This window comes from Zea mays, chromosome 2, assembly GCF_902167145.1.
Source record: "Zea mays cultivar B73 chromosome 2, Zm-B73-REFERENCE-NAM-5.0, whole genome shotgun sequence".
Classification (NCBI taxonomy): domain Eukaryota; kingdom Viridiplantae; phylum Streptophyta; class Magnoliopsida; order Poales; family Poaceae; genus Zea; species Zea mays.
The window spans coordinates 19,334,948-19,349,433 of NC_050097.1; positions in this window are offsets into that span (position 1 = coordinate 19,334,948).

Below are 14,486 nucleotides of genomic sequence, written 5' to 3' on the forward strand. Positions count from 1 at the left end.
AGAAGTAGCAAATAAATCTAATTCTTGTGTAGAACATGTTAAGATTTGCACTAGGTGTAAGGATTTCGATGTTGATGCCTGTAGTGAACATCTAGTTTTAATTTCCAAATTAAATAAGGAAGTGGCTAGTCTTAATGCCCAACTTAAGACTAGCAAGAATGAAGTTGATAAAATAAGATTTGCAAGGGATGCCTATACGGTTGGTAGACACCCCTCAATTAAGGATGGTCTTGGCTTCAAGAGAGAGGCCAAGAACTTAACAAGCCATAAGGCTCCCATCTTCGTCAAGGAGAAAGGGAAGGCCCCTATGGCTAGTAATGCTAAAAAGAACCATGCTTTTATGTATTATGATAGGAGAAATGCTAGAAATGCTTATAATGATTTTGATTCACATGTTTATGATTCTCATGCCATGTTTGCCTCTAGTTCTTCTTATAAGCATGATAGGGATATGCCTAGGAGAAATATTGCTCATGTGCCTAGAAAGAATGTTATTCATGCTCCTAGGAAAGTAGTGAATGAACCTTCTATAATTTATTGTGCTTTAAACACTTCCTTTGCTATTTGTAGAAAGGATAGGAAAATAGTTGCTAGGAAGTTAGGGGCAAAATGCAAGGGAGACAGGACTTGCATTTGGGTCCCTAAGGACATTTGTGCTAACCTTGCAGGACCCAACATGAGTTGGGTACCTAAGACCCAAGCCTAAATTTGCCTTGCAGGTTTATGCATCCGGGGGTTCAAGCTGGATTATTGACAGCGGATGCACAAACCATATGACGGGGGAGAAGAAGATGTTCACCTCCTACGTCAAAAATAAGGATTCCCAAGATTCAATTATATTCGGTGATGGGAATCAAGGCAAGGTAAAAGGGCTAGGTAAAATTGCAATTTCAAATGAGCATTCTATATCAAATGTATTCTTAGTGGAGAGTCTTGGATATAATTTGCTATCTGTCAGTCAATTATGTCAAATGGGATATAATTGTTTGTTTACAAATATAGATGTGTCTGTCTTTAGAAGAAGTGATGGTTCACTAGCTTTTAAGGGTGTATTAGACGGCAAACTTTATTTAGTTGATTTTGCAAAAGAAGAGGCCGGTCTAGATGCATGCTTAATGGCTAAGACTTGCATGGGCTGGCTGTGGCATCGCCGCTTAGCACATGTGGGGATGAAGAACCTCCACAAGCTTCTAAAGGGAGAACATGTGATAGGTCTAACCAATGTTCATTTCGAAAAAGATAGACCTTGTGCAGCTTGTCAAGCAGGGAAACAGGTGGGAGGAGCGCATCACAGCAAGAATGTGATGACCACTTCAAGACCCCTGGAGCTGCTGCATATGGATCTCTTCGGACCCGTCGCCTATCTAAGTATAGGGGGAAGTAAGTATGGTTTAGTTATTGTTGATGATTTTTCCCGCTTCACTTGGGTGTTCTTTTTGCAGGATAAGTCTGAAACCCAAGGGACCCTCAAACGCTTCCTCAGGAGAGCTCAAAATGAGTTTGAGCTCAAAGTGAAAAAGATAAGAAGTGACAACGGGTCCGAGTTCAAGAACCTTCAAGTTGAGGAGTTCCTTGAAGAGGAAGGGATCAAACACGAGTTCTCCGCTCCCTACACACCACAGCAAAATGGTGTGGTAGAGAGGAAGAACAGGACGCTCATCGACATGGCGAGGACGATGCTAGGAGAGTTCAAGACCCCCGAGTGCTTTTGGACGGAAGCCGTGAACACGGCGTGCCACGCCATCAACAGGGTCTACCTTCATCGCCTCCTCAAGAAGACGTCGTATGAGCTGCTAACCGGTAACAAACCCAATGTATCGTACTTTCGTGTATTTGGGAGTAAATGCTACATTCTAGTAAAGAAGGGTAGAAATTCTAAGTTTGCTCCCAAAGCTGTAGAAGGGTTTTTATTAGGTTATGACTCAAATACAAAGGCGTATAGAGTCTTCAACAAATCATCGGGTTTGGTTGAAGTCTCTAGCGACGTTGTATTTGATGAGACTAATGGCTCTCCAAGAGAGCAAGTTGTTGATTGTGATGATGTAGATGAAGAAGATGTTCCGACGGCCGCTATACGGACCATGGCGATTGGAGAAGTACGGCCACAGGAACAAGATGAACGAGATCAACCTTCTTCCTCAACTATGGTGCATCCCCCAACCAAAGATGACGAACAGGTACCTCAAGTGGAGGCGCTTGATCAAGGGGGAGCACAAGATAATCAAGTGATGGAGGAAGAAGTGCAACCGGCACCTCCAACCCAAGTTCGAGCGATGATTCAAAGGGATCATCCCGTCGACCAAATTCTGGGTGACATTAGCAAGGGAGTAACTACTCGATCTCGATTAGTTAATTTTTGTGAGCATTACTCCTTTGTCTCTTCTATTGAGCCTTTCAGGGTAGAAGAGGCCTTGCTAGATCCGGACTGGGTGTTGGCCATGCAAGAGGAGTTAAACAACTTCAAGCGCAATGAAGTTTGGACACTGGTGCCTCGTCCGAAGCAAAATGTTGTGGGAACCAAGTGGGTGTTCCGCAACAAACAGGACGAGCACGGGGTGGTGACGAGGAACAAGGCTCGACTTGTGGCAAAAGGTTATGCCCAAGTCGCAGGTTTGGATTTCGAGGAGACTTTTGCTCCTGTGGCTAGGCTAGAATCAATTCGTATCTTGCTAGCATATGCCGCTCACCATTCTTTCAGGTTGTTTCAAATGGATGTGAAGAGCGCCTTCCTCAACGGGCCAATCAAGGAGGAGGTGTACGTGGAGCAACCCCCTGGCTTCGAGGATGAACGGTACCCCGACCATGTGTGTAAGCTCTCTAAGGCGCTCTATGGACTTAAGCAAGCCCCAAGAGCATGGTATGAATGCCTTAGAGATTTCTTAATTGCTAATGCTTTCAAGGTTGGGAAAGCCGATCCAACTCTTTTTACTAAGACTTGTAATGGTGATTTGTTTGTGTGCCAAATTTATGTCGATGACATAATATTTGGTTCTACTAACCAAAAGTCTTGTGAAGAGTTTAGCAGGGTGATGACGCAGAAATTCGAGATGTCGATGATGGGCGAGTTGAACTACTTCCTTGGGTTCCAAGTGAAGCAACTCAAGGACGGCACCTTCATCTCCCAAACGAAGTACACGCAAGATCTGCTAAAGCGGTTTGGGATGAAGGACGCCAAGCCCGCAAAGACTCCGATGGGGACCGACGGACACACCGACCTCAACAAAGGAGGTAAGTCCGTTGATCAAAAAGCATACCGGTCAATGATAGGTTCTTTGCTTTACTTATGTGCTAGTAGACCGGATATTATGCTTAGCGTATGCATGTGTGCTAGATTTCAATCCGATCCTAAGGAGTGTCACTTAGTGGCGGTGAAGCGAATTCTTAGATATTTGGTTGCTACGCCTTGCTTCGGGCTCTGGTATCCAAAGGGGTCTACCTTTGACTTAGTTGGATACTCAGACTCCGACTATGCTGGATGTAAGGTCGATAGGAAGAGTACATCGGGGACGTGCCAATTCTTAGGAAGGTCCCTGGTGTCATGGAACTCTAAGAAACAAACTTCCGTTGCCCTATCCACCGCTGAGGCCGAGTATGTTGCCGCAGGACAGTGTTGCGCGCAACTACTTTGGATGAGGCAAACCCTCAGGGACTTTGGCTACAATCTGAGCAAAGTCCCACTCCTATGTGATAATGAGAGTGCTATCCGCATGGCGGAAAATCCTGTTGAACATAGCCGCACAAAGCACATAGACATCCGGCATCACTTTTTGAGAGACCACCAGCAAAAGGGAGATATCGAAGTGTTTCATGTTAGCACCGAGAACCAGCTAGCCGATATCTTCACTAAGCCTCTAGATGAGAAGACCTTTTGCAGGTTGCGTAGTGAGCTAAATGTCTTAGATTCGCGGAACCTGGATTGAATTGTAGCATACATGTAGTTATGCTTTTGATCATGTTCCTTTTTGCATTATGTTGCTTATTATGGTGCTCAAGTTGTACAAACACTCCCTGGACCTCACAAGTCCGTTGCAAAGTGATGCACATGTGTAGGGGGAGATGTGTTACAACTTGACCCTTTGAGACTAACCATGTGCTTGAGTTTGATAATTTAGTCTCGAAGGAGGATTGAAAGGGAAAAGGTGGGCTTGGACCATGAAAGACTTCCACTGCACTCCGATGAGAGGGTAACTAGTTCCAAGTTCATCTCATGAAATCTTATTGCCATTTGCTCTTAATTGAAGACTTTGGTGAGGCAATGAGGTTAAAAGGCCAAGATTGATCCCGTTTTGGTGCTTGATGCCAAAGGGGGAGAAAATAAAGGCCAAAGTGATAAATGGATCAGCTACCACTTGAGAGATTTTGAAAATAGTAGAATAGAGTTTTTGTTTTGTCAAAAGCTTTTATTGTCTCTTATTGTCTCTATTTTCAAAAGTTGGCTTCTTGTGGGGAGAAGTGTTGATTATGGGAAAAAGGGGGAGTTTTTGAAATCTTTGATCAATCTCTTTTGGAATGACTCTCTTTATACTTCAACATGTGTGTTTGACTTAGAGATAGAGATTTGAGTTTGATTTGCAAAAACAAACCAAGTGGTGGCAAAGGATGATCCATATATGCCAAAATTGAATCAAAACCAATTTGAGTTTTTATTTGAAGTGATTTTGCACTTGTTCCACTTGCTTTATGTTGTGTTGGCATAAATCACCAAAAAGGGGGAGATTGAAAGGGAAATGTGCCCTTGGGCCATTTCTAAGTATTTTGGTGATTGAGTGCAAACACAAGGGCCTAAATGTGAATTTATGTACATGGATGAACAAGGTGAAAATCATGAAGTAAAGGTATGTTTCTAAGCCTTAGTACATTGGTTTTAAGTACTAATATATTTGTCTAAGTGTTAGAAACAGAAAGAAGAAGAATAGAGAAAAGGAGAAGGGACTTGGCTGTGTGCTGCCAAGACCCAGCTCGGTCTGGAGCACCGGACTGTCCGGTGTGCACCGGACAGTGTCCGGTGCGCCAGGCTGGCGCGACTCGAACTGGCCGCTCTCGGGAAATTGGCCGGCGGCGTACGGCTAAAATTCACCGGACTGTCCGGTGTGCACCGGACTGTCCGGTGAGCCAACGGTCGGCCAGGGCCAACGGTCGGCCGCGCAATCCGCGCGGGACACGTGGCCGAGCCAACGGTCGGAAGACGGCACCGGACTGTCCGGTGTGCACCGGACATGTCCGGTGCGCCAACAGCGCCAGATCTGCCAACGGTCTGCAACGGTCGTCTTCGCCGTTTAAGGAAACAAATCGGGCACCGGACAGTGTCCGGTGTGCACCGGACTGTCCGGTGCCCCCGACGACAGAAGGCAAGGATGGCCTTCCGGATTTGCTCTCAACGGCTCCTAGCTGCCTTGGGGCTATAAAAGGAGCCCCTAGGCGCATGGAGGATACACACAAGCAACCTTTGAGCATTCTTGATCATCCACACTAAGTCTCTGCGCATTCGTTTGTGTTTCTAAGTGATTCGAGCTCTGTTCTAAGTGAGAACTCTGAGATAGTCTTGTGAGCTCGATTCTTGGCCGTGTGTGTGCGCTTTTGCTGTGGATTTGTGTGTGTTGCTTCCCTCCCTTACTCTGTGTTTCATTTGTGATCATATACTTGTAAGGGCAAGAGACTCCAATTTGTGGAGATTCCTTGCAAACGGGATAGTGAAAGGAAAACAAAACACCGTGGTATTCAAGTGGGTCTTTGGACCGCTTGAGAGGGGTTGATTGCAACCCTCGTCCGTTGGGACGCCACAACGTGGAGTAGGCAAGCGTTGGTCTTGGCCGAACCACGGGATAAAACCACTGTGTCACTCTGTGCTTGATTCTCTTGTGGTACTGTGTTTTGTTGAGACTGTTGAGACTTCACCTTAGCCACTTGGCAATAATCGTGCTAACACTTAACAAGTTTTTGTGGCTTAAGTTTGAAGTTTTTACAGGATCACCTATTCACCCCCCCCCCCTCTAGGTGCTCTCAGCTGCCTCGAGTGGCTGCAAGAGGAGTTGTTGGCGCTCCCGACCATTGTGGAGGGATTTATGTCCTTTGCCTCCCTGGTCACCTGCGAAGGGGCGATGAACGCGCTGTCTCGCGAAGGGTGCATTCACTATGAGGTCTTCGACCGATCTGATGAGGATTTCGAGCGAGAAATTTACAAGGTCGAGGACCCTGTGGTGAAGGAATCCGCGGGAGCCCTCTTTGACCGGATGTGGGGCCCCCACGGTCGGGAGGTGGTGAGGGAGCGGTCCGACCGGGCGAGGGATCAGGTAATGTTTATCTTTTATTTAGTGTTGCTGGATGTGGGTTATACGGGGGCTTGCTGAATCGGTGTGCTGTGTTGCAGGCGGCGCGTAATGAGACAGTGGAGGACTTCGGAGCTTTGAACAGCGCGCGACCTGAAGCGGAGTCGAGCCCGGTGGCCCCGCCCCCGAAAACCGTCGAAGGTCCACTTGCTGCCCCTGCGGCTACTGTGCCTGGTGGTGGCTCGTCGCCAACCGCAGTGCCGAGGGCTGATGATCCCCCGAAGGCGGCGATGGAGCCGGCAGCGGAGGATCCCACGGCGGCTGGGCCTTCGCAGGTGGCTTAGTGGGTGTGGGTAGTTAGGGAATTTTGTATATGTTGCTGAACCTTGGTTGCTGCGCAGGTTCAAGGTTTTGGGCCTGCGCACGCAACCTCCACTGCTAATTTTTTGGCGGCTTCGATCGTGGATGCTGGGAATGAATCGGATGAGTCTGCTTCTAAGTTTTCTGATTTTGGTGACTCTGGGGGTTCGGTTGAGTGGACGGAAGAGTCGTCGGATGAGGACTTGGATTACTTTGCGGCCTTGGATGTGGTAGTGGCGGAGGCTTCGCCGCGTGCTGCGGATGCTGAAGTTGTGCCTGGTCCGAGCGCTGGGTGCAGGCGGCGAAGGGCGGTTGCGAAGCGTAGAGTGAGTGAGGTGGATGGCGGTCGGCTTCGTGTGGGCGGGGCTGGCAAGCAGGAATTGTTGTCCTCGCCGGCCGTTGCGAGTGTAGGTGAAGGGGAGTTGCGAAGTCTTTTTGAGGGTGAGGAGCTTAGGATGATGCTATTTAACTATAGGGAGATGGGAATCATTCCAAAGGTTGAACCGATGTAAGGTGTGATGCCCTCGCTGTGTATATGTAACTATAATTTGTATGATGAGGTTGTGCGCCTGCGCGCATCCGGCTATGCTTATGAAGGCGTTGTGCGCTTGGTCTAGTATGTTTATTATGTCAGTCCGGCGCGCCTGTAGTCAGTCTTTGTGCGGACAGTTTGGTTTAGCATGGATAGTCTTTTTGAGGAAGACTTCGATTTTTCGCAGTTGTTGCGCTAGTCCGACTGCACCCTTAGGCGACTTTTGCACGGATAGTCTTTGTGAGAAGACTTTGAATTTACGCACTTGTTGTGCTAGTCCAGCTGCACCCTTAGGCGACTTTTGCACGGATGGTCTTTTTGAGAAGACTTCGAATTTACGCACTTGTTGTGCTAGTCCGGCTGCACCCTTGGGCGACTTTTGCACGGATAGTCTTTTTGAGAAGACTTCGCATGTACGCACTTGTTGTGCTAGTCCGGCTGCACCCTTAGGCGACTTTTGCACGGACTGTCGCACGCGAGGGTAGCCATCGCTGCCCCTCGCGGTGACTTTTGTGTCGGTCGAATGTCGAAGACCGTTTGATCGGTCTTTTTCGACGTAGTTTTTGCGGGGGATTTTTCTCGTGTATATTACATGGCTCCGCCTCGTTAAAAACCTCACCCCTCGGGAGGAAAAGAGTGCGGGCCGGCTGAAACTGTTCTGCGGATTACAAGGGCGAATTGGCCCTGAGGAGTTAAACAAAAAATTTGCGAAGATTATCAATGTTCCAAGAATGTTCTAAGTCTTCGCCGGATGGAGTTGTGAGTCTGTACGCACTGGGGGACGCCTTCGTCTTGACGATGAAGGGGCCCTCCCACTTCGGTTCCAACTTGCCCCAGGACTCTGTCCGAGCTGTCCGGACGAGTACGAGGTCTCCTTCGTTGAACTCCCTCGGGATGACTGTGTGGTCGAGCCATGCTTTCGTCTGGGCTTGGTATTTTTCCAGAGCCTGTAAGGCGAAGACGCGGTCTCCGTTGATGAGGTCCTTCGAAGTCGGCTCGTCTACGTCGGGGACGACCGACGCGGCTGTCCGAGGCGACCCATGCTTTATTTCTTGCGGAGTCATAGCCTCCGATCCGTATAGAAGGCGAAAAGGGGTGAACCCAGTTGCCCTGCATTCAGTTGTGTTCAGCGCCCAGACCACTTCGGGTAACAGGTCGGGCCACTTGCCTTTTTTGTCGTCGAGGAGCATTTTCTTGACGGCTGTGAAAATTTTGCCGTTGGCGTGCTCCACGACTCCGTTGGACTGGGGGTGGTACACGGAGGCGAAGGCAAGCTTGGTGCCGACGGAGAAGCAGAAATCTTTGAAGTCCTGGTTGTCGAACTGCTTGCCGTTGTCGACCGTGAGTTCGGACGGGACTCCGAAGCGGCAAACAATATTTTGCCAGAAGAATTTCTGGGTTGTCTTCGATGTGATAGTGGATACTGCCCTCGCTTCAATCCATTTGGTGAAGTATTCAACGGCGACGAAGGTGAACTTGAGGTTCCCCTGAGCCGTGGGCAGGGGCCCGACAATGTCCAGGCCCCAGCGCTGAAGAGGCCACGTGTGGGCGATTAGCTTCGTGAACTGCGAAGGGCGTCCTGAGCGTGGGGAAAATTTCTGACAGGCTTCGCAGGACCTCACGACCCGATTTGCGGCGCAAATCATGGCGGGCCAGTAGAAACCTTGGCGAATCACCTTTGCCGCTAGGGCCCTAGGCCCTGCGTGGGAGCCGCAAGTCCCGCTGTGGACTTCACGCAGAATTTGGACGCCTTCGGTCTCGGTGACGCACTTAAGCATCGGCTGACTGACCCCCTTCTTGTAAAGTTGGCCCTCGATCAGTGCGAAGTCCTGGCTTCGGTGTTTGAGGCACTTGGCCTCATTGTTGTCAGTTGGATGATAGTACCCCTGTAGGTACAGGGTTATTGGTGCCCGCCAGTCTTCGGTCATGATGAGGTTGACTATGCGGTGGCCCTCGCTGTCATTGGTTATTTGGAGCCCTTCAGGGCTGCGGACGGCTGGCGTGCCGATGACGTGATAGAACACGTCGGAGGGTAGGGCTTTGCCCCTGGCGGCTGCCTTGGCTAGTGCATCGGCCTCCTCATTCTTGGCTCGGTCCACGTGCTGCAACGTGAATCCCTTGAATTGTCTTTCGAGGCTGCGGATGGCCGCGAGGTACTGCATGAGTGCGGGGTCCTTCGCTGCATAATCTTTTTTGACCTGGCCGGCGACTACCTTGGAATCTGTTTTGATGATGCAGGTGGTGACACCAAGTGCCCTTAGCTTGCGAAGGCCGAGGATGACAGCCTCGTATTCTGCTATGTTGTTGGTGCACCTATCAGACTCCAAAGCAAAGCTGAGGCGTGCTGCGTATTTGTGCTTAATCCTGGTGGGCGAGGTAATGAATGCAGCGGCGCCTGCCCCCACATGGCACCATGCGCCGTCACAATGGATTGTCCGCACTTTTTCTGCGGATGGCTCCGGTTGCGTTATTGGTCCAGTCCAGTCTACGACGAAGTCTGCCAGGACTTGCGACTTGATGGCTGTCCTGGGTTCGAATGTGATATGATAGCCAGAGAGTTCGGCTGCCCACTTGGAAATCCGTACTAACGCCTCTGGGACCTGGGATCTTCATGCAGAGGTAAAGTCCGTGGATAGCTGCCTCAAACTTATTGATGGAGCCCCGGCCCATTATGGTGTTGTACGGGTACACCATGTCGACGATGTCGAACGTGATCTGCTCACTTCGGGCATTGGGTGCTACACCGAAGGAGAGGGGCAACGCTATTTTGCCGACGGGAAAGGTGCCCTTGCCGCCGAAGCCGTACAGGGGGTTGTCCGAGGGCTTGAGCAGGCTGTGACTTATGCCCATGCGATCGAAGGCATGGAGGAAGATGATGTCCGCCTGGCTGCCATTGTCGACCAAGACTTTGTGCAAGTCCCAGCCTGCCACGCTGCAATTGATGACCATGGCGTCGATGTGGGGGGCGCTACGCAGATCGACGTCTCGGGCGTCGAAGGTCAATGGCACGTGGGACCACTTTGTCTGCACGACCGGGCCGGTGATGGCGACGTGGTTGATGCTGCGGTAGTGGTCCCTCTTTTGCCGCTTTGTGTCGAAGTCGGTGCTGGACCCCCCGGTAATCATATGGATGACTCCGCGATACGGTTGATCGGCGAAGTCCTCTTGCTTTGGTGCTTGGGGTGGTGGATGTTTTGCTGTTGATGGTGTGGGGGTGGGGGTGGGGGAGGTACGATTTGTACTTCCTGGTGGTGTTGGTATGCATGGTGCGGTGGAGGCGGAGCGGGGCCGTGGTTGTATGGTTGAGGGGGTTGCTGGTATGCGTGCGCGACAATTCTAGGGTTGTCGGCTAGTTGTGCCCGTGCCATTCTGTCTCTGGTGGCCTTAGTCTCTGGGCAGTCCCTTGTGGGATGCGCGCAGTCTTCGCCGTGGAACAGGCAGTAAAATCTGCGCGGCTGCTGCGCGCGCCCCCATCCTCGACTGCGAGTTCCATTTCCTCGGCCCTGGGGGGATACTCCTGGCAGCGAGGGGCCTCACCAGCGGGGGGCTGGTTGGCGATGTTGTGCACCTGCTGCTAATTACGGCCGTCCCGGCCGGAGTCTGTCTGCGAGGGCCTCGTCCAAGTGCGGCTGGACTGCGGAGGGTCTTTGGGCTTCCTCTGAGACTCGACTTTGCGCTGGTGGAGCTCTTCGGATCTAGCATATTTCTCGAACAACTGATACAACTCCTGGAGGTTTCTGGGTGGGTCTCTGATGCAGTGGTTGTAGAGGACGCCGGCCCGAAGGCCACTGATGGCGTAGTGGATGGCGATCTGGTCGTCGACCGAAGGCAGTTGTGACTTGAGGGTAAGGAACTTGCGGTAATATTCCCGCAGAGTCTATCGTTCCAGCTGCTTGCAGAGTGAGAGTTCAGCCAAGGCGTCGGTGTCCGGGCGGTATCCTTGGAAGTTGAGCAAGAATTTGTCCCGGAGACTTCTCCAGGAGTCGATGGACAGTGGGGGCAACCTGGTGTACCAGGTGAGGGCTGGGCCTTCGAGGGCAATGATGAATGACTTGGCCATCGTGGCGTCGTCCCCTCCGAATGATGCAACAACGACTTGATAGCTCATGATGTATTGTGCTGGATCAGTGCTGTCGTTGTACTTGGGATAGGTCCCTGCCCTGAAGTTGGCTGGCCATGGTGTCACTTGCAGGTGAGGTGCCAGGGGACTTCGCTCGTCAAGGTAGTTGACGCCTTGGAAAGCCGTGGCGTGAGGGGTGGTGTGTCCGCGCTGAGGGGCGAACAGGTCTTCGACTTGTGCGCGCTGCTGGAGGGGTGGGCCGTGTTGCAGGCCGAGTTGGCCTTCGCTCTGCATGAGCGCGATCTCTTGTTCAAGCTCATGTGCCTTCAGCTCTTCGTCGCGTATGATCTGCCGCACCTTGGCCTGTGCAGACACATGTTGGCGCTTGGCCTCGAGGATCTCTTTTTGCTTTTGGAGGTTGCGGTTCTTGATGCGTAGGGCGCGCAGCTGTAGCTGCTCTTCGGCCGAGACGCCGATGACTTCGCCGTCCTCGGTGGCGTCCGCACCCTCTGGTGGAGCGAAGCCTGGGGGAGGCTGCTGTGGTCCCCCGGAGCTGCAGGTGCGGAGGCTGCCTTCGGTGGTGGGTTGTTCATTGCGCTGCTTCTTGTCGTTTGCGTCGTCTTTGCAGTGCTCTTGGAGAGTGTTGTCGACGAGGGCCTTGCCCTTTTTCTCGGCCAGCAGTGCCGCCTTCGCGGCTTCGTCAGCCTTCGACGAGGTTCTCTTGGGTGCCATCGCGGGTGGTGTTTTCGTAGCACAAACGGTGGGCGCCAAATGTTGACACTTGCTCTCCTGAGCGAGTTGATCCAACAGGGGAGTAAAAGTGGTGTCAACGGGGCAACAACGCGAGTTGGCAATAACTCCGTTAACCTAGCCTCTCAAGGGCACTGTGCGGGGGTATTTATAGGTATCTGAGTGCCCAGCGTCCAGTGTTAAGGACACATGTGCCCTCAGGCACCTAGGTTATCCCCAGAATATTCCCATAAAGCAGGGTTACAGACCGTAATTACAGGGAGACCTTTACAAATTAGGCCCGTAATGCGCAGCGGCCACGCAGGGCCTGTTACAATGGGCCAGATCACACGTGGGCCTCCATGTTGGGCGAGGTCGCAAGATGAGACGACCTCGTCACAAGTCTTCGTCCGGCGACGTGTGGGACGAAGGGTAGGTCTGCCCGTCGTCTTGCCTTCGTTGGTGCAGCGAGGTCGGCGAAGGCATCGAGCGAAGGGTGGCGTCTTCGCCTTTGCCCCAACAGCTGCGCGACCATTACAGCGGAGAAGGAGGCTAGCACGACAGTGCAGTATGTCGCCATTGCCGTCGACAAGGTCGAAGCAGACGTGGAAGCTGTGAAGATCTCAACCACTATTGATGCTAACTCCATTGGTGATTCGGTGGTAAAAATTCACAATCTCTTTTGTTTTCGTGAAGATCCCCAAATCTAAGACAGAGGAGATGTATGTCGTAGGTGCCATTTGGGTCATTCAGAACTGCTTTTTGCATGACAGCATTCCTTTGGAACCATATGTGATGAAATGACCCGGTTTACAGATAGCAGTCGTTGCTGCCAACCATGTAAGCCAAGGCGTTCCATCTACTCTATCAGGCATTTCATCTAACTGCCCAACTGAATAACCCAGCTTATTGCCATATGTGCTGTCGGTGTTTCGTACCGATAATGCACCACGGGGTATACCACGAGATGCTTTTGTGGGTCGGCAACATCAACTGTAGCTCAATGGTTCGCTTCGAGATGCGACATGACACACGATCTATACAGGTTCGGGCCGCGAGATGCGTAATACCCTACATCCTGTTTGCGGTGGATTGTATTGCTTTGATATCTGGAGGTTACAATGAGGGCTAGGGTTTGGATGTTTGATGAGGGGGCGGGGGCGTGTATGAGATTAGATCCCTTAAGATCTGCCTTGGGAGGGATCCCTAGCTCGCCTTATATAATCCAACGTGGCTTGGGTTACAAGTCAGTTTCCTTATATATCTCCTAAACGGTTTAGATTACAATAGAGTCCTTGTCTTGCGCTCCAAGTTTGTTCAGTCGGTTGGCCTTGGGCCTGAGCCAGTCAATCAGCCCATGTAGAGAATACGCCACATTTAGACCCAGGGGATATCCATCCCCCACAAGCCCCCGAGCTTCAAGTTGACTTGAGAAACAATCAGCTTGAAGATCTAAATTCTGATTTCTGAAGATTTTTCTTTGTAGTCTTCAAAAGTTTTTCTGATGGTATTCTCCATTCAAGGATCAAGCAACTTACTCCTCCGAGTGGTCTTGGTGAGGTGGGCAGAAGCACCCGAGCTGACGAAGTAGCGAGTCAGCGAGGCGGGCAACGGCCTAGCCCCCGAGCTGTCGAAGTAGCGAGTCGGCAAGGCAAACAACGACGCAGCCCCCAGGCTGTCGAAGTAGCGAGTCGGCGAGGCGGGCGACAACCCAGCCCCCGAGCTGTCGAAGTAGCGAGTCGGTGAGGCGGACAACGGCCCAGCCCCCGAGCTGTCGAAGTAGCGAGTCGGCGAGGCGGGTGACAACCCAGCCCCCGAGCTGTCGAAGTAGCAAGTCGGCGAGGCGGACAACGGCGCAGCCCCCAGGCTGTCGAAGTAGCGAGTCGGCGAGGCGGGCGACAACCTAGCCCCCGAGCTGTCGAAGTAGCGAGTCGGTGAGGCGGACAACGGCCCAGCCCCCGAGCTGTCGAAGTAGCAAGTCGGCGAGGCAGGTGACAACCCAGCCCCCGAGCTGTTGAAGTAGCGAGTCGGCGAGGCGGACAGCAGCCTAGCCCCCAAGCTATCGAAGTAGCAATTCGGCGAGGCGGACAACGACCTAGCCCCCGAGCTGTCGAAGTAGCGAGTCGGCGAGGTGGACAACAGCCTAGCCCCCAAGCTATCGAAGTAGCAAGTCGGCGAGGCGGGCGACAACCCAGCCCCCGAGCTGTCGAAGTAGCGAGTCGGTGAGGCGGACAACGGCCCAGCCCCCGAGCTGTCAAAGTAGCGAGTCGGCGAGGCGGGTGACAACCCAGCCCCCGAGTCAATGGTGCGGCGTAAAGTGAGCTCCATGTTTGAATTCCGAGTATAGCAAAGACGTATAGTGTCGGTTTGCCAGGCCGATTGCTCTATAGGAAGGGTTTTGAGGTACCCTTTTCTAATTTAGCGTGAGCATGTGACACCGAACCTGGGTCGGGCACCAAGACCCAAGCCGATTGCTCCGTAGGAAGGGTTTTGAGGTACCCTTTTCTGATTTAGCGTGAGCATGTAGCACCAAACCTGG